Source organism: Hesperophylax consimilis, chromosome 7 (genome assembly GCF_061612785.1).
Source record: "Hesperophylax consimilis isolate HC1 chromosome 7, BYU_Hcon_1.0, whole genome shotgun sequence".
In the NCBI taxonomy this organism is placed as follows: Eukaryota; Metazoa; Arthropoda; class Insecta; order Trichoptera; family Limnephilidae; genus Hesperophylax; species Hesperophylax consimilis.
Window position 1 is genome coordinate 1551026 of NC_142842.1, and position 27236 is coordinate 1578261.

General features: G+C 35.0%; 1 protein-coding gene across 4 annotated transcripts in view; it reads left to right on the plus strand.

Annotated features, from left to right (window-relative positions):
- The first annotated feature begins 1614 nt into the window (after positions 1–1614).
- The window catches only part of nuf (rab11 family-interacting protein nuf), a 220132-nt gene continuing 194510 nt past the window's right edge, over positions 1615–27236 (plus strand). For all 4 annotated transcript variants that reach the window (XM_089633096.1, XM_089633099.1, XM_089633098.1 and 1 more), the window contains exon 1: positions 1615–1915. The gene's annotated coding sequence lies outside the window, so the exon portion shown is untranslated. The remainder of the gene's footprint in view (positions 1916–27236) is intronic.

Sequence of the window (27236 nt, forward strand, 5' to 3'; positions counted from 1 at the left end):
TGTGTCCAAATTCTCATCAAAGCAATTATCCATAAGCAGGGTCGGCCCTGAGCCAAACGGGGCCTAACGTGAGTAAAATTTTGGCGCCCATTATCAAAACCAGTAGACGCCTAGGCAGGTGATCACTGTAATCAATAATATTCTAATGATTTGTAATTTTGCGAAGTGCCAGTTTTATGAAGCATAATCTCAAGGGCTATGTTTTAGGACTGTTAGGTTTTAGGTATTATTAGCGCCTTCGCGCCTTGGCAATTTGGCGCCCGCACCGGACTGTTCGGTTGGCTTGATGTAATCATATCTTGTATTTGACCGCCGTAGTCTAATTTTCCATGTATTGATTTCAGTCATAAATGTTGACACGAAAATTTTCCATGAAATAATAAGATTTCTGCTATACATATTCAATCGAATGTTATTTTTAATGGTTCGAAATTTTCCTTGACAAACGATCTTGTGCCGCCATTTTGTATTTTTTGTATGGGGTTAAAGTTTGTAGAAAATGTTGTTGTATTCATTTTCTACGAATTTTTGTATGGTGTGACTTTTGGCGATAGGTTTCGTTTCAATCACAATCAACAATCAACGCACAAATTATTTAAACAATCCAAACTGAGATCTTATTAACCTATTTTGTGCATGTCTCTTGACGTAAATAGTGGTTTTTTGTGTTAAGGTGTACTTTGGCATTTTAGCCAAACATTTTCATTTTGCGTTTTTGTCATGTCCCACGATTTTCATTGTTTTTTTTCATTATTAAAAATAACAAAATTAGTCCTACATACAGACATTGTAAAATGAAGAATATTTGACATAAAAACAGGTCAGTGCAATACAACGTCCAAACAATTAACATTTTTAACTAATTATTTATATCAAATGGAAGTGTGTTTTTACTGTGTTCCATTTCTGCATTCAATTAAACGTCAGATTTCGTGTTTAATGTTTGGTAAATGAGATTAGTTTTGCTATGTCTTAAATAGTTTGTATAATGTATTTTTTGAAAATAAACAGATTTTACAATAAATTTGGACCAACATTGAAAATAATTAAGTTTAAATTTCTGGTAAAGAATCTGTTGGTTCCATTCGGTGACTACATTTATTTATTTTTAACGATCTTTTTAGGGGCTTTTACATAGGAATATTTTATTATTTATGAACTTAAAAGTATATATAACGTAAAAGTAACGGAATGGAGAGTTTAAAAATGATAAAAAACATACAAATTTTAGCGAAAATGCCCAATTTACTAAATCTGTGCCTATCAAGTGTAAGGCGGTTAAAGAAATATTAACAAAAAATCTTATTGTCCCTCGGATTTATTGTGATGCAATCTATTTACGGAGAAAACTCGTCAACTACTGCCAAATAAAACTCTTATTTCGTATTTTGCTTACCGACGGCTTGCCACACCTGTAAACGAATCATCACAGATTTTCCAGCATCGAAAAAGACATACCGAAACAATGCTGTCCCCCTCTGTTCAACGGTTCTCCGGACAGAAAAGAATGCTTCATCTCTCTCCTACAATCTTCCGTGTGATTTGAAAGCTAGCGCCGCCATTCGCAGGTGCTACACATCGGCACTATCTTCGTTCTACGTCAGTTCAAAACTCGCCTTTGCCGCGGTAGCTGTTGGATGGCTCCGTAATAATTTAAATAAACAGTCGAGAAACTTTCGTATGTTGTGATTGGTGATCAATCAGTTTTCTAGTTGTATTAATATACCGATATAAGTTTCTCGATACGCCGGATTAGTGGTTTAAGTAGTTTTCAAGTGGTGATTTTATGAATCCATGTTTTTACGTGTGTGTTGATTGTTGAATAGCAAAAGTTTTGTGGTTTGAGTTTGTATCTCGTGACAAGAAGGCCACGCTTGGATAGTGTTTTGTTGGCCGCTGATTTTACTACATTAAGGTGAGTCGAATGAATTGCATTTAGAAATGCTCAATTCGTAGATCTGTGTCCAATGTTTTTGTGTCAACTTTATGTTGTGTGGGTGCCTAAATGGCAGAAGTTTGATGTTGGGAACACGACTGTCAAATGGAATGTTCTTTTTGTCATGTTCATTTTTGTAATGTAAATATTGCCTCCAATTTTTTGCCGCTCTTTCAAACTCAAACATTTCGTAATCTATTTTCACATTGTAAAATATCGTGATTTTAGTTTTTAGGGTTTGTTTAATGATTTTGTGTTGTTAATGCAATTTTTCGATTTCAAAGAACATTCTGTTACTTTAATAATCTACTCTCTAATTTAGAATGCAAAATTCATATATATATATATATATATCAATATAACGTTCTCCAGTCAAATACAGTTCGCGTAACCACAGAGGATATAACTTCAAGATTTTACTTGTTTTTCATATTTAGGAAGGTACCTTAAGAAAAAGTATTATAAAAAGTAAGATAATGATTTCACGAGAGTACCTAGCTAACGAAGGACGATTTGTAAATTTTTCTAAAAAACCAATCTGATTATTATTATTATCTGACTGTACAATTTAGGATTGTTTTAAATGGAAGTGGCGCCCTCTGTCATTGTCAAAAAGAACCGTTTAAGTTTTTAAACCGAGACAGCGGGTTTTTATCTGCTAGTTCATACTTATTTCCATAATATGCTTTTACCTGCACTGTCCTCCAGTTCTACCTGCTTCAAATTAACCATAACATTGATTATTTCATTCTGAACACGTTTACATTATTCAAAATACCTCGAAATGTATAACTTCCGAAGAATCAGTTGCTTACTAATGTAAAGAAAACCAAATTCAAATATTATCAACTTTAATAATTCTCAGAATGTTTCTCCATTTAGGTACCTACTTATTATGCAGGTGGTTAAGTGAGTGCTTGCACTTTATTATGTGCATACGTGCACGAAATATTAGGTTGTATCTTTGTACAGGTAAAATAGTATAAAAGTGCACAAAATAAATGACAAAATTCGTGCATTCATAAAAATTACCCCATACATTTTTATTAGCAGTAGTGATGGAACACCCCTCCAGTTGAGGGGGTGTTATAGTGTCTTTTTATTTTCTTTACTTTCTACATTTCTTTACTGTCTTATCCCACCAAATATAGATTCTATCGACTTGTGAGTGGTCTTATTCGATTTAGCGGGAATTAAAACATAGTAAACGATACCTCATTCGACCTAGTTTGTAAAAATGTATTTTTCCAAATCCCCCCCCCCTTTCTAATTTTTTGGGTGAACTCTGCATTATCATTTTTACTGTCATGATGAATGTACGGCCAAAATAACTGAATGCACGAATTTTGTAATTTTTTTGTCATTTAAAAGTACAACAAATATATTATCACCGTGTATATAAATATAATACTGACGATTCAATGCGAAGTAATGCAAAATCATGTGTTTTAAATATTTTTATAAGTCTATAGAAATCAGGCTTAAAAATACTTTTAAGTGCTCATACGAACCCCGAAATGAAAATAATAAAAAAACTAAAATATCTGCAGAACTTAATATTAACATTATTTAACCCTTAGAAGCCGGGTAATATTTTGTAAATATCTCAAAGACAAATATAATATTGAAAATTATATATGAAATAATTGACAGACATCTACAATATCAATATTTTACTTAGGAATTTTCATGGACAGTATTAAAATGCGTTCAAAACTTCTAAAACCTTGTTCTGCACATTGCACATTGCAGTGCACCTAAAGGAAGTCATGATTTCACAGAACTGCTATTGTAGTTGGTCGATTTACATTAAATTTAAAGAAAATTAATTGGAGTTCTCCGAATAAAACACAAAAAAAATTAATAATCACGTAACACTTTTAGAGTTAGTTGCGTGCAACCTTATCATTTTCTTACTTTTTCCAAAGTAGTAGTTTAGAAAAAGGAGTGTTCCACTATGTTCCGTGGCGGGTCTGTTCAGCTTTATAAAAAATCAAATGATGTGCATACTTCCATAAGATTTCTGAAATAAATGTATTTAATTCCTACATGATCAATTTTCATGGCGCCACGGATGTTGTAAAGAATAATATTGTGGAGCAGCTCTTGACTTTAGAGATTGAGAAAAACACGAAGCTTCGCTTTGTGGAGAAGTAAGATAAACGCCGCTGTAAAATTTTATTATTTGTTTTAGGATAAAACTCGAACCATTTTCCAACGGTGTTGTTATCAGTATTCAGTATATAATATTCCGAGATTCTTGAATTTTAATCTTATTGTTTTAGAAGATAAGGACTTACCTTTTTGTCTGAGTTGATTTAAAAAACATACCTTTACCAACGTATTTTTAATTTTACCTATTTCTTGTTCTTTTCTGTCCTTCCATGTTGATTTTTGACTAATTTCAAAGTATTTCATCGAATTACTTACTTTTAAATTTTTTATTTAAATTATTGCACGAAAGATAAATGATCCGTTTACAGTATTGGAATTCTTATTTTAAAAAAAATATATATTTAAATTATTGCACGAAAGATAAATGATCCGTTTACAGTATTAGAATTCTTATTAAAAATATTTAAAGAGTTATTAAATATATCTACCGTTTTATTTCTATATTTTCTGTTAATAGCACCGTTTCTCTTGTCACGTTGTGTTGTGCTAGAACATCTGTTCTGCCGTGTGGTATCTTGAAAAAGTCGTGGGTACGACTACTATGTTTGACGGGTAGCATATAATTGGCCATTTGCATAGCATAGAAATGTTCTGGTGACGACTATCTTTTCGTTTGTTAAATAATCTATAATATATATGGGTATGTTGTTAGGCTTAAAATAGTGCGGAAGGGGTGGAGATGAGGAAAGGGAAGGTGGGGGAGTACCTGGCTATCCCGATCAGGTCACCAAACACGCTTAAAGCCATTTCAAGCAACGTTTCAATTCTAAATGGTGGTCTTACACCAGGGCGATACTGAGAGTATCTTCCACTCTGGAACGTGCCGCAAGTATAATATATATTATTTTAAATTAAACAATTGTGAAATAATACAAATTCATTAAATAAAATTTTCGTGTGCATCCCGGGATTTAAACCCGCGATCTTCATATTGCTAGAGCCTTACCCCTCGATCCATTGATTTATCTCTTAACGATTATTTGTTGGTCTCCTAAATCTCTAGGCAACCTTCAGTATTTTCTTTATATCTTCCGTTTTATGTTGTTATAATTCGAAACACTTTTTTGCTTTGTACTTGTCAGGTTTCCACCTTTACCTGTAGTTTTTGTTATACCTCATAATAAGCTATTTGTTTTATGTGTGTCTCCTTTTAAGAAACTCCGATAAGATACCAACCTACCTGTCAACTTTTCGATCACAATAAGTAGATATACCAAAAAAAGGGGTTTTCGATGGGGTTTAAATGTCAGCAAAATATATTAATTAGTTGGAATACACCCATTTGTCGCGTCGCTGTTTTTGTGCAAACAGCGGACTTTCGAATCTTCTCCAATAGTTTGTGTTGACGCCAGGGGCAAAACCTCTCACTTCAATACATGAATATAATTAATTCTTGTCACATATTATTATTGTCGATAATATAATAAACCGGTACTTTGTGGTTTGGTCATTGAGCTAATATTAACGACGGAACTGTTACTGTATCCTTTCGTCGGCGGAAGAAGCTGTCGTGAAGTCTAGTCATTCAATAGAACCTTATAGAATAACAACTTATGTCTTCGCCACAAAATGTAAATAACTATTGATATTTTTATATTAAAACCAAATACCATCTGAATAAATAACTAGTGGATTCCCGCAATCGACTCCGTATATCATTACGATGCAGAGACATTTCTTTAAGTATTCATCGAGCTTCCCCGACTTCTTGTACCATCTAAACATCTCTAAACACTCCTGACACTAATAACAACAAACTTTGAAATTTTCAGCGATATCAGTCGACTACTTTTCGAGTTTTGTGAGCACAAACATACGGAGGCTGAATTTTAATAAATTAAAATTAGAAACCACTTTAGAATCTAACTCAACCATTTGGCATGCATTTTATAATATAAGACGTTATCCTGTCACAGACCGCCTTCTATGTAGGGAAGTTAAAATTTGTGGGTGTATGTATTTTTGGGTGAGAATTTGAAAAACAAAATCGTTTAAATTTTTATTTAGATTTCGACAACAACGCCACCTATAGGTTCAAAAATTATCACATATTTCAAACTGGAACCAACCATACACATTCAAAAAATGTATTAAAATCGGTTGGGCGGTTTCGGAGATTAGCGTGTACGAACAAAGTGAAACGTGATTTTTATGTATTAAGATTAGATACAGCCTATACGAAGTATAACTAAAACTAAACTATTTATAAAGCGTTTTGAGGTGATTTTTCACGGTGACCGGATAAATCATCAAAAATGATAATTCATCACATCTTTAAAAAGTTATATAAAGTCATGGAAAGTGATGGAACAAAAACTTTATTAACTGGGTTAAGTAGGTTAGGTTAGGTTTAAATATTTTTTTATCATCGTTTCTAATGACTTTATACCACTTTTTAAAGGTGTGATGAGTTGTCACTGTGTTGAGTTATCATGGAACCATTTTTCACACCAACTGTTCTTTTTAAAGAATTGAACAAAAATTGCACAATCAAGAAGACAAATTTTTCTCAGTTTAATGCATGTTGAAAAGCGTTTAGTTGCGTTGACCCAAATATCTCAGACAAATTTTGTGAAAATTTCATGAATCCAGAGCTCACCGTTGAGTGAGGTTTTACTGCTTCAACACTGAGATTTTATACTCAATTCTTATAATCTACGAATATTCTGTTTATTTTATGCTTTATTTCAGTTGAAATAAATCAGCTATTAGAGAAAATGACTACAGCTGTCGAATCTTTGTTATTGATACTAAAATAGATTTCTCCTTGTTACCTTTTATATGTTACCTTTTGTGACTGTTTAAAAAAATTATTTAAATTATTACTTACACCCACATAATGCATGAATAATTCATGATGAATCAATTTAATCGATATCAGCTCCGTTCGGGATATAATATACAAAATATGGGCGTAATTTCATGCAACAGATACTCCGTTAGTGAACGCCCCCAGCTTTCACATTATTTGACGTTTTCTTATCTCGGTTCATACAAAAGCATCGAGCATGTTCATTAAACAGATTTTTACACAACTTTAAGCCCAATTGCTTTTATACAAGTTGCGAGTGCACCAAATCAAAACCTGATTAATCGGTGATTACAAAAACATGGGTTCACATAGCAAATATACGAAAACATGGGTACATACAGAAAATATACAAAAATATGGCTAAACACAAAAAATATACTAAAACATTAGTACATACAGAAAATATACAAAAACATGGTTAGACACAGAAAATATACAAAAATATGGGAACATACAGAAAATATACAAAACATTGGTACACACAGAAAATATATAAATACATGGGTACATACAGAAAATATGGATACTCACAGAAAATATACAAAAACATTGGTACACACAGAAAATATAGAAAAACATGGGTACCTACGCACAGAAAATATATAAAAAATATGGAAACACACAGAACAGTTTGTACTAGATATGAAATTAAAATTTTATAGCTAAATAAAATATATATATATAAAGGGACACACTTAATATGCACATAAAAACACTTGTAGTTGGGTAATAATGACAAGTAAGTATTTCAGCTTCTGGAAATGGAAAATAATACATTTTAATACATGGTTGAAATTAAAATCGATTGTTCACTTGGCGGCCATTGTTGTAGATTTGAAAGTTGTTAGTTTTTTCCTTCTCTTATTTTACCTGAAATGTGAACCTACGATCCTAATATATTAGGTTGTTAGATTCACAGTTTGGATTTAATTTAAAAAAAAAACTATTCTAAAAATGTATTTTTTACTATAGTTAATATATTTTATATTATGTCAAAACATGGCGTGAAAAAAAGACCTCGATTTTTATTTTAAGAAATGACTATTAAAATGTATTATTTTCCAGACCAGAAAACTGAAATTCTTACTTCTTACTGTTATCTAAGATCTAAGTGATACAAAGTGTTTTTTTTTTATTAAAAGTGCGTAGAAAACGTATCCCTATTTTCTGTATATTTACCAAAACATGTTAGAAGCCATACATAGTATCTATTTCCGTATATGTCTATGGTATAGGTGCAAAATATACCGAACTTTTTAGAATATCTGAACAACGCGTATCGGTCAAATAACGGTGTTTTCGAAATGGTAAAGGTAAAACCTCTCGAGTATTCACGTTATGAGCACCAACCAGTTTATTTGATAAACTTCGTATATGCATGTTATTCTATAATAATATAATGTTCTATGCCATGGCCAACTAGGTGGAAATGCCATTGCCTGTTTTGGCGTGTTTTATTATGTGACCAATGCCTAGTGACGATTTGTTATTATATCACATGGCCTTATAAAACTTGAATTGAATCGGCGTTTATTGGAGTAGTGGATTCGTACCACAACGCCATCATTATCACCAAACATACTAATTTCGATGACTGTAACTCTCGTTCAATGAGTTCGTTTTCTTTTTAAATTCAAATATCATTTTCAAAATTGGAACTGATTGTGTCAAGAATTCAGATAAACTGTAAAAGGCGTACCTACCTATACGAGTATAATATAATATTTCAACAGAAAATTATTTTAATTGTCATTTTCAATATTGGGTCTGATGTTCTAAGAATTCAGAAAAGCGATCTACCTTTAATATAAGCGACCTACCTTTAATATTATATTTTTTACCAGAAAATTATTTTAATTCTAAATTTGAAATGTGTATTTCTTTTGTTTAAATTTCTCATGGTTAATATTGACAATAAAATCCGATTTCCTGATTTATCACGGGTTTCTATTTTTAAGAAAGTATTTTCTTCACTTTTCTATTTTCAAGAAATCGTTATTTACTAACTAACTAGATTTACTAACATATTATCCCGTGATTTTTCACGGGTCTGTGCTAATAATTAACTAATACCAATTATTGCCGACAACCCGATTGCTATTGTCGAGTAGTACACAATAACGGATTTGGAAAAAAAGTAGACGAGCAATGGAGATGATTGAAATATGCTTTTTTCTTCGAGATGTTCGATCGTATAACTCGACACGAATCGAACATCATATCAATACATGAGATGTTCGATCGTATAACTCGACACGAATGAAACATCATAACACTACATGAGATGTTCGATCGTATAACTCGACACGAATCGAACTTCATATTACTGCAAGTACTGTCTAAAATAATTGTATCGCCAGATGTATATTGTCTGAATCGGTATACTTGACAGATTTGGAAAATAAGTAGGTAGGTAAATGTTTTTCTCTTCTAGAAGATGAACAGTGATTTTGAAGATCTTTATAAACTATTGAATACACATACGCAATGTCTTCATCAAATTCTGGCTGTAAGGGGACGTTCAAGTATTATGTAAGCACTATAGGGGGGCAGGGGGGTCTTTGCTTTGCTTATTTTTGATGACATGGGGGGGTGGGGGGGTCGAGATAGTGATTCCGTCAGCACTGCTCAGCAGTAGTTATTTTTTTTACACATTGGCAACCCACACATTGTCTATGTTTGAAAACCGAATACATATTCGGGGATTCCCACAAATAATTAATACCTACGTTTAGGTACTCGCTTAAAAAACAGAATACATTAACAGAAAAATGCATATAGGTACCAATTTTTACGTAAGCATTAAGAGCTTTGCTTACTTTTGGTGACAAGGGGGAAGAGGGGGTAAATAATTGTAATAAATCTGCTTACGTAATACTTGAACGGCCCCTAAGCCCTCTGCTGTCTTATATTCAAATATTTTAAATGCATTTATTGATCAGGAATTCCAATTTAACATTTCTAAAGTCACATTATCTTCACAGGTTTTTTAATGTCGCCAACAAACTAGGGCAACTTTCCAAATCGTTGTTAATTATATTCAAATAAAAGTTTTAAATGCTTTGGCACGGTAGCTTCTTTAGAATTGGCGTGCAGTTGTCAAGTTGTCACAGATGGAAAATGACTGAAACCTGTACTTTGAATGTTGGAAATAATTATACAATACATCGTAACCATTTATAAGGAAGAGAGACAGCACGCCATTCAAAAGTTTATATCGTTAGCCTTCTGTGGAAATCAATTATTTGTCAACTCGTTTCAAGGTTGCGAATGAGTTCCGGTTCATTATCTGCATGTTTAGCGATGTCAAATTATAAAACTTCGTCAGTATAATATATCCGGCGTCTTCTTACTACAGCTGTTGGAAAAGGGACCAAAATAATGTATTCAAGTGTATAATAAATCAATGATTCAAGTAGAACTAATTTGAACATATGTACTTATGACTTGTGACAGAGGAATGATTAATTTGCATTGACGAAATCAAACATTGCCTGTTCGACTTTAGTCAAGGCAACTTAGACATGTGTCTATTTTAGCGATAACAAGTCGCAATTCAGTCCCGATGTCCAGATGCAGTGGAACTATGGTATACCTAATTTGGAAAATGTGATGCGGCTGAAAGCGAGGAAGAGTAAGGAGATAAAAATAAGAAGAGGAAAAAAGTTATTTAGTGAAGTTAACACCACCACTTTTCAACTCTGAACACGATGGATTTTTCTTTTGTAATTCGACTGCATTCCTATTTTATGTATAACTTTTGAATGATTCTTGGGCGCTCGTGGTAAACAACAGACTTGAAATGACCGCAAATGAAGCCCATTGAGAGGTGTGAGGTCTGGCGAACTGGGTGGCCATTCAACAGGAACTCGTCGTCCAATACATGTTTCATTTATATACGCCAAATAAAGTTCCTTTTTGTACAATGCATACTGCGTTCCGCCTAATTGGAATACCATTTTACTCCGGTGAATCTTTTCAGAATCACTATAACAGTTATAATATTTAACCATGTAGAATCTTCTTTCTTAGCCAAAATCAATATCAATCACCGTCTACTAAGAAACTCTGAAACTTTACATATTCCTTTTCGAAGAACCAACTTAACCTTCTCCTAACCTCTTGTGCGAATGTGTCGACTATACATATATCCTTATTACATAGCAAGATTCCGAACTTTACTAAATTTCTTGAATCGTTATGGGATGGGTGTTTATTTATTTTTATTTTTTTGTTATTTCGTTTTAAAAAATTATGTTGATCCTCTGTCTTTTGTTTGCATTAATAAGCTAAAATAAAATCAAATCTACGGTTCACCTGTGACATTTGCCTCAAAGAAATAAGAGCCGTTCATCTGTTCTTCAGCCCATTCTATAATCCCGATGTCATTTCGCGCTTGAGTAGCTTCCATCCATGCATATGGATTACGGTCTGATGTCTGACTGACCCATTGGCGGCAGTTATGTCTATTGGCGTGAACATTTGTATTAAAACATCGTCTCAGCACTCGGGAAGATGCATTGATTTCCTTATCGCAAACATTGGCCAAAATCATGGCGACGACAATCACGATTGTACAAAATGCAAATACAAGGATAGGAAGAATTTCTAAATAAAACGCACACGTAGACCTAACTCCTGTCTTTTGACTCTTATGGTTGGCTTCTAATCTGCGTCAAAAATATCGCCGATCTATCTGGATCAGTTTCACTTTTTACTTTTCCTCTTCGAGAGTGATCAGTGATCAACAGTAATTAAAGCTTCTCCAAAACGAGTAACTTGTCGCTTAATAGATGACTCTTCATTTATTGCAGAATTTTGTCCATTAACTTCATTAATCGTTGACCTGGTGACGAGCCACGCATAAAAACTAAGGTAACTCTTTTAGCTTTTGATCAGTTTTAATATGCCAAACAAATAAAAAATAAGGTTCAACAGTCACGTTTTATGAATATTTCCCACGCGGAGAAAAATGAGTACGGTTTTTTTAATCAAAATTCTGTTAAAATGTGACTGCATGACCATTTCCTAACAATATATTAGCCATACAGAATATATCTGAACACGTGTTCAGTCAGGTGGCCTTGTCCTAAAAAATATAATGAATATGACGAAATACGTACATTTTATTATTTTTCAGAACACGTGTTCCGACTTCCTTGTAACATATTCGTGCTTTACTGATAAGTTGTTTTGAAATTTGTGAATTTATTCGTTATAGGTTTCCAGTCCCGTTTTTAACAGGAAAACAAATAATTTGACCAGATTTTTTTATATATTAACAATATTTCATGTCAGTAATTTTTCTACGTGCACGGTAGGTACCTAACTATGTGTGGTTATTATTTAAAAAAAAAACTCACACACTAAATTTACCTTTTATTCCTGGTGACTATTTAAATAAAGTTCGTGTTTTTACAGATAAAAAATGAAAGCGAGGCATCAAACAAATAACTGTCGTTTGAGCACAGACATTATTCACGGAATATCTATAAACCATGGACAAGTCACGTTTTTCCAACAACAGAATCCATACAAAGATTCCAATTCTTTGGCATTCAGAAAACTACACAATATGCACAAGGTTGTGAATACCTATATAACATTATTATTATTATGTTGAGTTCTAATACGAAAGCATCCAACTGGTTTAGTTTTTGGGTCACGTTTTTTCATACTTTTTGTGGTATCGAACATACATTATTTGGCTTCGCCACGACATCGACATAAAAAACACGCAACTTCCAACCAATGCGACGTAAAAAACCAATAGGTCCTTCGGAACGAATTACAAGATGGCTATGTTATAAAATAAAATATGTTTTCGATGCCTATAAACTTGAGTAGAAGTCCATTGCCTAAACATTATTAATTACATTACTACACGTGAAAGCTGGTTTCTTGTGGGTATTTATGAATAATTTTGTTTACTCAGTTTAATGCAGGCATCTACTTATGTTGATTTGCGTGGCGTTGAAAAACAATTAAGTGCAAATTAAACCGTAGTGCTAAGTAAACGAGACCTATTGTTCGATTAAATCATTATTGCTTATTTTACGATAGATACTAATATGCGTTTATGATAATAATAGAGGAGAAGTACCGGATATGGGATAGCTTAGCTAAAAAATATCCCATTAATTATAATTAAATCGTTTATTGAGTACACATTGAATTTTTTGGAAATATAGTTATGTAACTTAAAATGTTTACGAAATATTAAAATAAACTCAAAAAGGTCTTCATTTTGGACGAAAAGTAAAACAATAGAAAAAACAGGTTTCGAAAAAAGTGCTCCTATTATGGGATGCACGGATTTTGTTAATTTTGCAAGCAATAATCACAAATAAAATCAATATTTTCGGCTCCCGAACACTCAATGTGGCACCAATGGCGGCAGGCTATACATTGTATCCACTCTTCGCCTCTGATATCATGGCTGTATAGTCCTGAACAATAAGCACAAACCGCATCGGACTCAACATCACGAGGTTGGATTGCTGTCGAAATGTCTTCAGAAGAATGGGATGACAGCGACATATGTGACATCTCAGAAGAAGACGTAGAGTCGTATCGTAGCCTTCTGATGGGTTTCTTCAAGACTTCTTTTTTCACTTGGACCCCACTAGTGGAGGGCTGATCGCATATTTCCGTGCCTTTTTTCACAATGCCCCTTTTCTTCTGCATGCCTTCCAGCTCAATTTTATAAGGAGACGACGAAATTATGCAAGTTTTTCCTGCTTTTCTTCCTCTAGTGGAAACTGTCTTTTTCTTATTTGGGTAGGGTGCAATTATATTTGGGCTTACGAGGACAGGCTTGGGATCAGCAGATGGAAGAGACGTGCTAGTTGGAATACTGATTGAGTTGGGACAATCATTTTCTTGATCCTCATTTTCTAGGAAGTCCTGCTCGCTGAAGATATTCCGGTTGATGGGGTAAATTCTAGTAGCTTTGAAACCGTTCACGGCTAAAGCTGCACATTGTATTTTCAGGTATGCTTTTCCAAAAAGTTCCACGATATCAAAGACTGACAAAGGCCTCTGATTCATCAGAAGCCATTGCCGAATTTCTTCACTGTAATACGTCTTTAAAGCTCCCATCACTGTCTTGTCGAGGGGCTGCAATTTGTGGGTAGAATGTGGAGGTATGCACAGAATGGTGACATGATTCTCTCGAGCTTTATCTATAAGATCAATGTTGCGTGTGTGACTATAATGTCCATCAAGGATTAACAGAATCGGATTTTCCTCAGTTGGTTTTGAATGTTCGATGAAGTGCTGGAACCAGTCCGTAAATAGTTCTGTTTGGATCCACCCTGATGGATGACATCCTCCGATGGATCCTGCCGGTGCTCCTTTCATAAGTAAAGCGTTCATTTTTTTCCGGGGAAAGATTATCATTGGCGGAACGAAATCTCCGGCGGCATTCATGCTGAGACAAATCGTTATAAGTGATCCTCTTTCCGCATAGGTGATGGCACCGACTTGTTTTTTCCCCCTCATAGCTACAACTTTTGGAAGTTTGGACTGCACCACCGATAGGCCTGATTCGTCGACGTTATAAATTCGGTATGGGGGAAAGGATTTCTTCTCATATTCCTTCTCTAAAAGGTCGAAAAATGAACGAACATTATTTTCAGTAAATCCCTTAACGCGAGCAAACGATGTGCCTGTTGGCTTACGAAGAGAAATAATTTCCTTGTGGCGATTTAAATATCCTTTTAACCATTTTCTCCCAGCTGTTTCGTTTTTAAATGGGTGCTGTAGATTATTGCGAACTGCTAGTTGATATGCAAGTCTTTTGATATCTTTCCTTGTCAGTCCGTAATACCGCTTTTCCATTTCTAATAGGTAATCCCGCAACTGTCCCTCTAAAACTGGTCCCAAGACTGACTTTCGTCCCAGCGCAGCTTCAACAGCATCTTCTTCAGCGCTCGGCTTGCATAATCTGAATAAAGTGCTTCGAGGAACCTCGTAAAGAATAGCGGCTTTCTGATAACCCATGGTCTTCGTCTTTACAGCTTCCATAGCCTTAAGCATTTTTTCTTTATCCCACGTCTTCCGCTGTTTTGTCTTCGACATTTTGAGGTTAGTGTAGGCCAAAATAGATAAACCTGGAATATCAAAAAAGAAATTTAGTTCTACTAGAATTCCATATTGGAAACACTGTTCCTAATATGAGATAGTATTCCATATTAGGGACATCAAAAATCCCATATTTGGAACAAGATCAATTCAAACAAATATATTTATAGAACAAAATCTACTTGAATTTAACTTCAAAACATTTTTAAAACATAAAATTTAAATAATAATTTGGTCGATCAGTGAAAGATTGTCAATTTTGTGGAGAAAATCTTTTGAGAAAGAATAAAGTGAAACTTACATAAATATTATACCGGTGTGGCACAAAAACTTGATCACTCTCTCAGGCGCGTGTGTTGTGGCCGGCGTCCGAACGAGTACTGACATGTTCAAGATCGTTCGGTGGGGAATAGGGAACGCTGGGTTATAGAAGCTGTTCTCGCATACATTTTGAGAAACATGACCATCTCATATTAGGGACGTATGCCATATTCGGTACATCTCCTCTAATTGGCTAATTCGTTGGCGCGTTTTTGTGCAAATTCAACTCAAGGGCGCTCTACAAATATGACTTCTTACGCTAAATGGACACAGAAAACACATTTCCCTGGCAGGTAACTTCAGATAAACACAGTTTTATCAGAAAGTTAAAGCTTGGAGAAGACAAGATATTTTTAAAAACTTTGGGAGGTGATTCTACATGATGGTAAAAAAGACATTAACTTTTTTCGAAACCTTTAGTGTCCATCACGTACACACACGTGGACATGTACGCATTTCTCTGAAGTCGGCATTAATATACGAAATAAATGTCGGTCCTACCCGCACGACATCTGGCAAGGGCGGTAGCGTAGTTGACTCCGTTCCCTTGATAGGAAAGTTCAATCTTCAGCCAAGACATTTTAAAATAGAGGTACATATTATAGTTGATTTTATTTTATTTTCTATAATAATTGTGTTTACTGCACATCCTGACACAGGAATGCCCCAGTGAGATCAGCGGCTCATGATTGTATTGTATTACACTATTTTTAAATAAATAAAATAATTAAGGTAACTACATCTACACAGTCCACACACGTATCCACGAACTAACTGTTATAAATATGAATTTATTTTTTAATTACGCTTGTAACATAATACAACCGTGATGTGTTGTACCAATCTTCTCCCCGTGAGCTCACGAGATGGTTTGCCAGATTTACGGTTGCTTGCACGACTAATAAATGTAATCGTGTTATTACTATTTGAAATGGTCCGTTAATAATGAAGGGGAAAATAAGCTATTTATTCACGTAATAGCTTGGCGTAAAAGTTTACATCAAATTTTTATCTCAAAACACGCACCTACCTAAATATTGTTCAATCCGTGAAAACCGGGCTTTATACGTCGAGAACAATTTAGGAATTTAAAAAATTCACACACATCAAAGGACAATTTTTGACAAAGTTGCAATCTCATCTTAATTTTTCTCTTATAATTCTTGTAACTTTTTTTTATCTTAATAAAATTTTAGCAGCAACACCAATTGGCGAAGATGAGATGTAATCCGGTTATATAACTAACAACACGTACGCACTCGCATACTGCCTACTAACACTGTATGCCTGGACATTGGGGTCTAGAGTCATTTTTATAAAAAGTAGCTTCCTTTATAAATAAAACATAGAGTCTTGACGTGCACGGCGAAGGAGGAAACTATATGTTTCCATAGAACGCCGTGGGAAATTGGTGCGCCAGCTCCAATGACCGGTCAGTGGCGCTGGCATCGCGTCTGGGTCCCACCCAGGCCTCGTGGGTTCAATTCCTCGACTGGCTAAGTTTTCCATCGCGACCCCACCAACATTTTCCGCTTACTGTAGTGGTATTATGAGATTTTCACATTTTTACAGGATATTTGTAACCCGAGAATGTTTGTCTTCATTAAAAAATATATGTTACTCATTATAATCTGAGAATGAATGCATGCGATAGAGCATGCACTTTATGACTGCATATCATTTATCCCTTGCGAATGTATCAATAAATTATTACATAAGCGGTATCGCTATTATTAAACGCCAACTTTCTACTGTACCTTTAGCTAGATTGATACCTCTAGCAGTACACGTACACCTACCTCTGGCAATATGCAGGGAAAGCTAAAGTCTATCAGCTATCAGCGTTCTCTGAACGAGTGATAGGGCACGAGTATGTAATGTGTATTGGCAATGTGATAGGAAGTTGTGCCTCAACGTGGTATTGTGTGGTTTCTATTTTTTATGTAGGAAATAAACTTATAATATTGCGTTAACATAACAGCAACCACAACGATAAATTGACTGAGTACAGCGAAGGCCATTTTTAACTCGGCCGTTTTGCATTTCGTCTGTCTGTACATTTGTTTGTAAGTTTGAAATCGTTGTATTCATCTGGACTTTCTTATTCGCATTATTTTTCAATATTGTGGTAAGAAACAATGCAATCTCAATTGTGTTTGAGATAGTTATGTGTCTTTATAGATTTGAATTTATCTTAATAATTTATACCTTAACTTACACTAGTTACAAGAAATGTCCGTCAATAATGGCGGAATTAAAATCTTCACAACGTAAAAAAAAACAATTTCTCCAAATGCACTTCTTAGAATTTCGCTAAATCATTTTTATCCCCTTCAATTTCTTAGCGCAGAAGTTATTTGTTTGCATTGCAATTTAAGGCGATGCACTACGTCGTGTAATATTTTAAATTGAGCCGCTATCAATAACAACCCTTACGTAGATGGCGATAAGGTTTAAATTCCCGCTTAACACCATCCGCCTGTTTTGATTTATGCAAGAAAAAAACATGGCCAAAAAGTGCCTTTTATTTTATTTTGTGGATATTCAGGCATAAATATTTAATTTATTCTACTCGTAGTATTTAATTAAAGCATCTGAAACATTTCTAGGCGACCAAATTTTCAAACCAAAAACACATGATTTTGCATTACTACGTATGGCATCGCTTTAAATTAATATAATAATGTTACTCGTAATTTTCAAACCGGGCTTTGCATCGAAAAAAGTAAAAAAATAAGTGACAAAGCTTTTTTTTTACCAAGGAATTAATTAATTAAGTAATCATCACACCATTTCCCCGCAGGGGTAGGCAGGGAGGAGAGGCCAAGCAACTTGGTGTTGGCAGACACTCCTTGCCTCATTCACATTCGTACATACTCTTCTGTTATTCCGACTCTTGACATCGCCCGACTAGCCATAATTGTTGAGGTTACCATCAATAAAGTTGAGGAAAACGTACAAATTTTTTTAATTTATTTAATTATTAAATTAAATATATTTCTTTTATATAAAAACATAAATATGTTATACTAAAAAAACTAATTACAATATAAATATTTTCTCTTTAACGTAACTACCCAATTCAATAGAGAAAAACGTTTCTCGAGTTTGAGTTGGGGAGTAGTGCCATTACAATATACATAGGGTAAAGAAAAGAAAGAAAAAAAAATGCAATGTCTGTTTGTGCGCTTAGTTCATCTAAACTACGCACCCCTTTTTGATAGGGTTTTCACTATCATTTAGAGAATGTTTTCCGAAAGGTTTATATATACAATACATGCATATTATATTTATATTAATTAGAGAAAAGTTGATGTTTTGTAATCCAGTCGTAAAAAATATATTTTATGGCGCTTACATTGCTAACGCTGGCTAAACCTTATGAGATACATAAGATACATAAAATAATGTACTAAGGAATTATATATCTTAAAAATACCTTCTAAGGATAACTCCCAGCAACGCCGGGACACGTCAGCTAGTTTGTATATAACGTGACTTACACCGTAATGCATTCTTCCCTGGTTAAATACCTTTAAAGGAAAGGCTTTCATTCCGTACATTCGATATTTAACTTTCCACATCAAGACGGAATGTATAGGGTCAATACAAACAACCAGAAAATACCTTTCTCATTAAAAGTTTATAAATTTATTTATTACCAAACTCAGTTCCCCCGTGATCGAGTTACTTACTCGATAATTGAAATTTCACACATAAGCAGTTATTACATTACAATTAATTTGTATGACACTATTTACTTTTTTAACTGGAACTGGAATTTGTTGACCACATGTTCGGTGGTCTGCACCTCACCGCATTCACACATCGCCTGTCATCGGCCTGTGCATCATATCATACGGGCACAACGCCTGTGGGTGCGACTTATCCTATTGATGGAGGAACAATAGGATAAGGCGCTAAAGTGAGAATTCTATCGCATGGTTATCAACATATTTGTGCACTTTAAAAATTAGAAAATCGTGCAACATTGCAGGGGTTAAAGTTTGATTTTATAAAATTTTTGTTAAGGTAAGCTAGTAAATGTCACGAATTTCCCTTCGTAATATTACATTAGTCAGTAGTCAGAATAGAACACATCTCGGACATTCACATTAATGCATTTTTTCTCACACGAATCGTTTTGTTATTTCGATTCTTGACATGACTCTGTTCAAATATTTTATTTATTCTATTGCGTCATGTCTTTATAGGACGTCCCCGACTTCTTTCACGTGGATAAATAAAGAATTCACGTATGGCAAATGGTATTTAAAATGGTCATAAGTCATTTGGTGATAATGATTAGGTGTGTTGTTATTTGTTCTCACCACCCTGTTGTATCGGTATTCCATCCTCCCGACTGCGTCTGCCGGTAGTGCCGGCTAGTACGGTGAGAAGTGAGTTCCGTCATCAAACATTATTTCAAAGTCGTGACGTCACAACTCCGGGTTCAGCATTCCCCGGTCGTGAGACATCGACCAGAGCTCAGAGCCTACCCGAGTACCTGCCGATACTAGAGACTGACCGCTGAACACTCTCCCTACTGTGACCAGTGACCAGTGACCAGTCCCTACTGCCCTGGAACCATGTCATCTATATTAATTTATTGCTTTTGTAATAGGACGCCTGTTTTTTGGGGGTGAGTTGCGGATCCTTTCTCTTGAGCCAACGTTCCGGACAGTCTCGCATCAGTGTTGCCAAGTTAGCATATTATATGCTAAATTTGGCATAATTACTCCATTTTTAGCATAACTTTTATGCTTTTAGCATATAGCATATTTATTTGGCATATTTTTACATAAACATGAAAATAGTAAAAACCAATTTTTTAACTAACAAAAATGATATCGATTGAAAAACTGGTGTCTCAATGGAGAAACATAGTTCACATTAAATGGGAATCCTTGACTTCCACTGTAGAGTTTTGGAATGAAGTCATGCAATATAAAGATGCAGCTAATAATAACCCCTTCGGTGATTTTTGTCAGTTTGCAATGTCTATTTTAACATTGCCGCATTCAAATGCGGACATTGAACGTGTATTTAGCCAAATGAGTCTGGTCAAAACAAAACTCCGAAATCTTTTGGCGGTGAGAACCCTGAATGCCATTTTGTACGTGAGATTTGGCCTAAAGAGAGCAGGAAAGTGCTGTTATTCTTACACTGTTCCTGACGAAGTACTACGCTGCATTGGGACCAAAGAAAGTTACGACTCCGTCTCTCAGCCTTCCACATCAGCTGCTGTTAATGAAGAAGAAGAAGATGGAGATATTGATATTTTATTTCACTGATTTTATTTCTAAGTTAAATTTATGTTAGCTTTTTTTTGGGATTTTTTAAAGGAATTTAGCATATTTCTGGCATATTTTTCCCATCACTCTAGCATATTTTGAAGTAGTTGAGTTGGCAACACTGTCTCGCATGCTTTTAATAATAATAATAATAAATAATAATACTTGAATGACTTGTATAGCGCCATTTTTGTGCAAAAACACCTCAAGGGCGCTGTACAAACTTATAATATATTTCTACAGTGATCTATGTTATTACTTAACTATTTATGGAGAAAATTTTAGTATGTAAGTCTTCATTTCCTCGTATATAATAATTTTTAGGTATACTTTTCTAATGTGCATAGATTTGTAAACCCAAAGGATGGGACTATAAAAGTATGTGAGTATTATTATGCTTTTCGGTGAATTCTATGTCACGATGAATCCCCGTTGATGTGTTCTACACCGGTCGCTTTTTGGAATATACCTGTCAGTCAGTTACCAAGAAATCTTCACCGTCTACTATTAATTAGCCTGTTGTCCAAAGTACATATATATCTACCTTCTTCTATCTATTTATACAAATAAGAGTCAGTCTGGTCAGAAGGCGACCTTGATTTGATTTTTATATAAATCTACAGCTTTATTCCGGGATTGATGAAATTTTTCACATTTCAAAACAAGAGGAATATCGCTGTCTATATCTGATTTCGGAAAATTCAGCATAAAGCCCGGGAAATGATAATGGTGGTTATTTATACATTTATATCGTCTTCTGTAATAATAATAATATATAATTGGACAATTTTTATAGCGCCGCTTTTGTGAGTTATCACCTCAGGTTTAAAATGGTAACCGGACAACTCAAAACAGTGACACATCAACACACTTTTGAAAAGTAATAGTCAAGAAATGTGATGGAAAAAATACGTTGAACAGGTCAAATAGGTTACGTTAGGTTAGTTTTTTTTTTACTTTTAAAGGGATGTTGATTTGTCACTGTGTTAAGTTATTATGGAACCGTTTAAAATCAACATTTTTGTTAAAGATAAGTTACCTACCACTGGTAATTATTGGTAATTGAAAGTGTAATTCGTATTCGCATTACCAACAAAAATGTTTTTTTTTAATTTTTTTATTTAGATAAATTATTATGCCCATATACTATTCCATTTTGTTCTATAAAATTTCAAAATAAATCGCCAAATATGATAAATAAAAGTAAAACTAAAATTATTGTTTTCAAGCATACGAATATAACAGGCTTGTTTTCGGTAAAGCCACAACCTGATTACTTTCTTTCCAAGAAGTCAAGGTACGCCATCATTTGTGTGGTTAAAAATACGTTCTTTCGTTTCGATTATACTTTAAAATACAAACCCCAAAAGCCGGCAAGGGTCGTTGTCCGTAAAAATAAACATGTTAAAAAGCGGTTAGTGAACCTTTCCGCATTCCTCGTGGCTTCATTAAAATATACCCAAGTTCTTCCCTAGAGGCAAATACACCATGAAAAGGTTATCTCATTAATAAGTCGTGTATTGTTGTCTATTCCCTAGTCTGTGGGCGTACTACCCCAAGCATGCATTATATTCTTCGCCTCCCTTCAAGGAAGGTCACGGTCTGTGGAGCCCCCCTTAATTGTACGCCCTTGGCAACAATCCAACACCTGATAGACTGGTACCTGTTCCTTGTTGCAAGGGTGGAAGTGATCCTAGACCGTAGGATTCCGTGCTAATATCGTTTAAATTAACTTCTCCTGCTAAAATATTAGTTTCTTTATTTTTGAAACCTTCAACAATAATTCATAGTGGAATTCCATTTTAATCGATTAAAACATGTTTTCACGATAAAATCACATACGTTTCTTTGTAACAATTTAATTAATAATGGATGCGCCGATTCTTACTTTAACCATTTTGTTTTCGAAACTTATAGCTACGTAATTGTTCACAACTATTGGTGATTTTAAATTGAATTTGAACGTATTTGCTTCTAATAATTAATATGTTCACGCTATTTTATTTTCGTATTATTTACTATTGTAGATAAATTGCTTCGAAATATTTTATCGTACAAAATCATATTAAAAAAAAAAAAACAATAAAAACCCACATATTTGATTTGGGAATTTATTCATCTGGAGCATGTTGGGATAACTTCGTACGCATGTGGATTTGATGATTGTTCTTATAAAGAAATACATGTTTGAATAATCGTACTGATAACCAGCGAATTCGTAGGAATATCTAAACGATTATTATTACAGGCATAGTGTATAGGTACTTTTTATATCACTAAATAATGCATACAAAAAGTGTCGTCATAGTGCACACTAAAATGGATTAATGGATGGACTTGGCATCGCCAAGTGTCCACATGTTCAAAGCAAAACAATTTGCGAGGCGGATTTGGGTACCGCCGCCCCTGGAACCATTCATTGGATAACCAACACCTCTGCCATATCCCGAAGTGGTTCGCTACGTTTGTTCACTTAGCGGGGTGCCTGGGTCCATACGGTGAGGATTGTCCGGATCTTGGCAGCGGATACGTCTACCCACCTACTGTATGGCGATTTGTGGCCGGATTTGGAGAGACTGGTTGAGAAATTCTTTTCAACTCTCACCTTAACACAGCATCTCCAAAGATGACATAGGCCGTGAAGGAAATTACTTTCCTTAGGGCCTTCTGTGTGGAGCGAATGTAAAAACCTACTAGTCACAACTAGCAATGCCTCATCAAAATCAACTAATTACCTTACTCACATTTTATTTGTTGCCTTACAGCCCAGACGCACTAAAGCGGCTAATTTCCGTTAAGCATTTCTCCCACTTGTTCTGCGCCCCTGGTGCAACCGTGGGAAGTGGGAACTCCTCTGCCTTCCTTTATAAACGCGACGTAACAATAAATATAAAATACAGATCCCTTTTTACATTCCCAAGATTTGTTGCCGGTTGATCTATCAGCATTGTAAACTTCTTGACTGCGGTTATCATCTGTTTTTTTTAGATCACCTAAACCAGAGGTTCCCAGGGAAGCGCCGTAGGCGATAATTTGACTAGCCCTAAGAACAAAGCTGATGATTCTTATCGTTGGAAAAGTCAGATTACGAAGAAAAATTTTGTCACTAAATGTTAAACTGTTATTTTCCTCTTATTAGCAATACACTTGGATGATCGGGAGTTTTCAATAACACTTCGGTAAGTTATAAGAGTATGGGTCTGTCTGACTCACGTCCATTCTATAGGATGCTCTAAAAGTTATTCTGAAGCCGGAGAATGGCTCACTAAAGATGCTTGTCTGTATCACGTGGTACTACTACTGACACCTATGGAGACACCTTAAAACTATGTATCCTAACGCCATCTGTTGAGAGACATTGAAACTACAAATATATTTACATACACTACATTAAATTTTATGAAAAGGAAACCTTTAAATTGCATCAAACATAATCTACTAAAAAGCGCGGAATTATCTGCAGTGTTCATAATAAAGTGTGCATACTGAAATGTATCTCCCAGGTTGGGAATCACTCCTCCTACCGCTCGGGAACATGTGTATATAATAATATTAGATTTAGCCGATACGTCTGCCTTTAATGAACCTCCATTCTTCATGAGAAGCCTTTGTATATATTGTGGGTGATGACGGATTCTTAGAGATTTATTTGGGAATATTACCTTTTCGGAAGAATGAATTTCTTCTCATAATGGTGTTGTGGTGTCGCTTGTAAATCAATTTTGAGGCTTATTTATTTTTCTGTTGGTTCCACTTTTTTATTATTTTTGTCTGTCAAAATTCTACATTCTAACTTGACTGATGATTTAAATATGAGGTTATATAGCACTCTCGAGTACATATTCTGTATTTTCGATTGTGTCTTGTCTCATAAGACGCCACGCTAAAAATTGAATTGCACTTTATAAGTTTTGTGGCTGGATCGAAGTTGGATTTTAAGACAACGTTTTGAGTAAACGACATGTCGAAGGTTTTGAAAACAGTGTGGAAGTAAATTTCGAAATAATTCTATGTATTATGTTTTAATGTCTAGATTTCGTTGGCGATATTATAATATTACGACTGTCATCAAATATACTATTTTTGGTTGTGAATGTGATTATAACTCTGGTTAAGTTAGCCCTAATTTTTTTATTTGTCATTTTCAACATTCGAACTGATTGTATCAAGAATCTAACCCACCGATAATATAATTTTTTCTTGGTCATTTTGCAGCAATTGTTCTTGTTCTAATGTGTTCTTTACATAAAATTTCAGCTTGACAAATCATTTTTTTTAAACACATGTAATGTACTTATTACGAGGGTGAAAATACAATAGGCACAGAAATCACTAATAAAGTAGATTGAACTGTACTGACTTACTCACCGTTCTAGCAAGTGAGATAAGCGCACTATTGCATCACATACAATATGCAATCGCTTCTGCACAAATCACTAATGGACTTCACTCAGTGGGGAATGACTCATACCTACTACTGGTTTTAATACATTTATTTATACGATGTTTTTAAATACTTTGAATTTCCCTTTTGTTTTCGGGAATAAATGAATGCAAGCGGAAATTAACCCACTTCCCGTCATCCGATCGAGGTGAAACTCTACAGATAGACTCGTTGTCGATGATAATGCATTCTATCAACTTCTGGTGGTAATCACGCACACAAACGCGGAAAGATACGCCTTTTCTAAAATTCGATGACATTGCAGCAGTTAATATTATGCACAATGCGCAATTAATGTCGGTCTTATCCAATCTATAAAAATATAAACACTCTATAAATGCTGGCGTCCCACAGGGATCGGTTCTGTCTCCGACTTTGTTTTTGTTGCACATCAATGACCTTTTGACATGTGCACCGATTCATTGTTACGCGGATGACAGTACAGTTCATGATAGCTTTTTGTTTGACAAGCCCCCAAAGGGCACAGAAACTCCAACGGCTCGGAGGGCTTTGAAGCAGAGAATGGACGGTTATCTCGAGAGTATTTCCTCCTGGGGTAAAAATAATCTCGTCGAATTTAATGTTTCAAAGACCCAATCATGTCTGATTACGTCTAAAAGGGATCCAAATGATAATCTAGTCTCTTTCAACGGAAGCAATCTTCCGAACGGGCCTTCCATTGATATGCTAGGTGTAACTATAAGTGACCAGCTCAGGTACGGGGGCTCCATCGAAGCCAGAGTAAAGTTGGCCTCTCAGAAGCTGGGCGTACTGTACAGGGCCCGCAGATACTTTAATAGTACACAACTGCTGATCCTGTACAAATCGCAAGTGCGCCCTACTGTCGAATTTGGCAGCCATCTCTGGTCCGGAGCCCCAAAATACCTGAAAAAAACCCTTGACTCTGTGCAGAAACGGGCGGTCCGTTTGATAGATTCCCCGATCTTAACAAACGGACTGCAATCTTTAGAGCACAGGCGTCAGGTAGGTATGCTGTCTTTGTTCTATCGGTATTACAATGGAAGATGCTCTGAGGAACTAGCGTCAATGATCCCTTCGGCACCGGTGCGTAGTCGGGATACACGCCAAGCGCGCCCAACATTTGTACACGGTTGACATTTGTCACATGAGAACGGGTCGCTTCTACGATTCGTTCTTAAGTTCAACAGCTCGGCTGTGGAACGAGCTGCCGGCCTCTGTGTTTCCTCCCTCCTACAACATGGGACTCTTCAAGACCCATGTTCACTCCTTCCTCTCCACAAAAAGACCCTCCACACAGCATCCTCAAAGATAACATAGGCCCTGAGGGAAATTATTTTCTTCAGGGCCTCCTGTGTGGAGTTAATATAAGAAAATATTTTTAAAAAAAATCGGGATTTGGCTCGGTCGGTAGAGTCGTCGACTCCAGTTCTTGGCAGGAACTTTCAAGACACCAGAGCTCATCGTTTAAAAAAAATTGCCGCTTCAAATTAAATATATTTTCTGCTTTATGGATAAAAAAATAGTTTTACTCTCTGTATAATCGGAGTGTTCACACCGTGTGACCTGGTTTAAGGTGAACAAAATCTAATTAATAAATCTTAATGTGCGAGCGTAATAATGGCGTGACTTAACAGTATTTTGAGGACTTATTGTCTTCATTTTAAATGAATCTTTATTCTGATTTCAACATTTCATCACTGTCAATAATGGTGCAAGCTTTTAACTCGTAGAAATTTCTCACAAAATATTATTTAGCTTGAGATAATTGGCGATGGGAATGAAAAACTTAAATCCATAGAGTAATTACCTGCCTTAGTTGATATCTCACACAATTTCGACTCACACGACATAACGTTCTGCCGTTTCGTAGATTTAAAGTTAGATTAACGTGTTTTTTATGTTGAAAATCCGCTATGAAGAAATAAAGCCTTCGTTAACCTAATTTGTTAATGCAAAATTTTTCGATTTAAACGTGGGATATCCTTTTTAATTCATGCAATAATATGTTGCTTAGTTTACAGCTCATAAAATTATCTTCTCTTTCATCACCTCTTTTAATATTTTAGTTTGGTAATGAACCAACGCCAATCATAGCGTCATTTTTCCGAGACAAGAATCATATTAATTTTTTCTTTCTACATAGGTTTCTAACACACTCTTGAAGTCATTTCACAAAGTTATGCTATT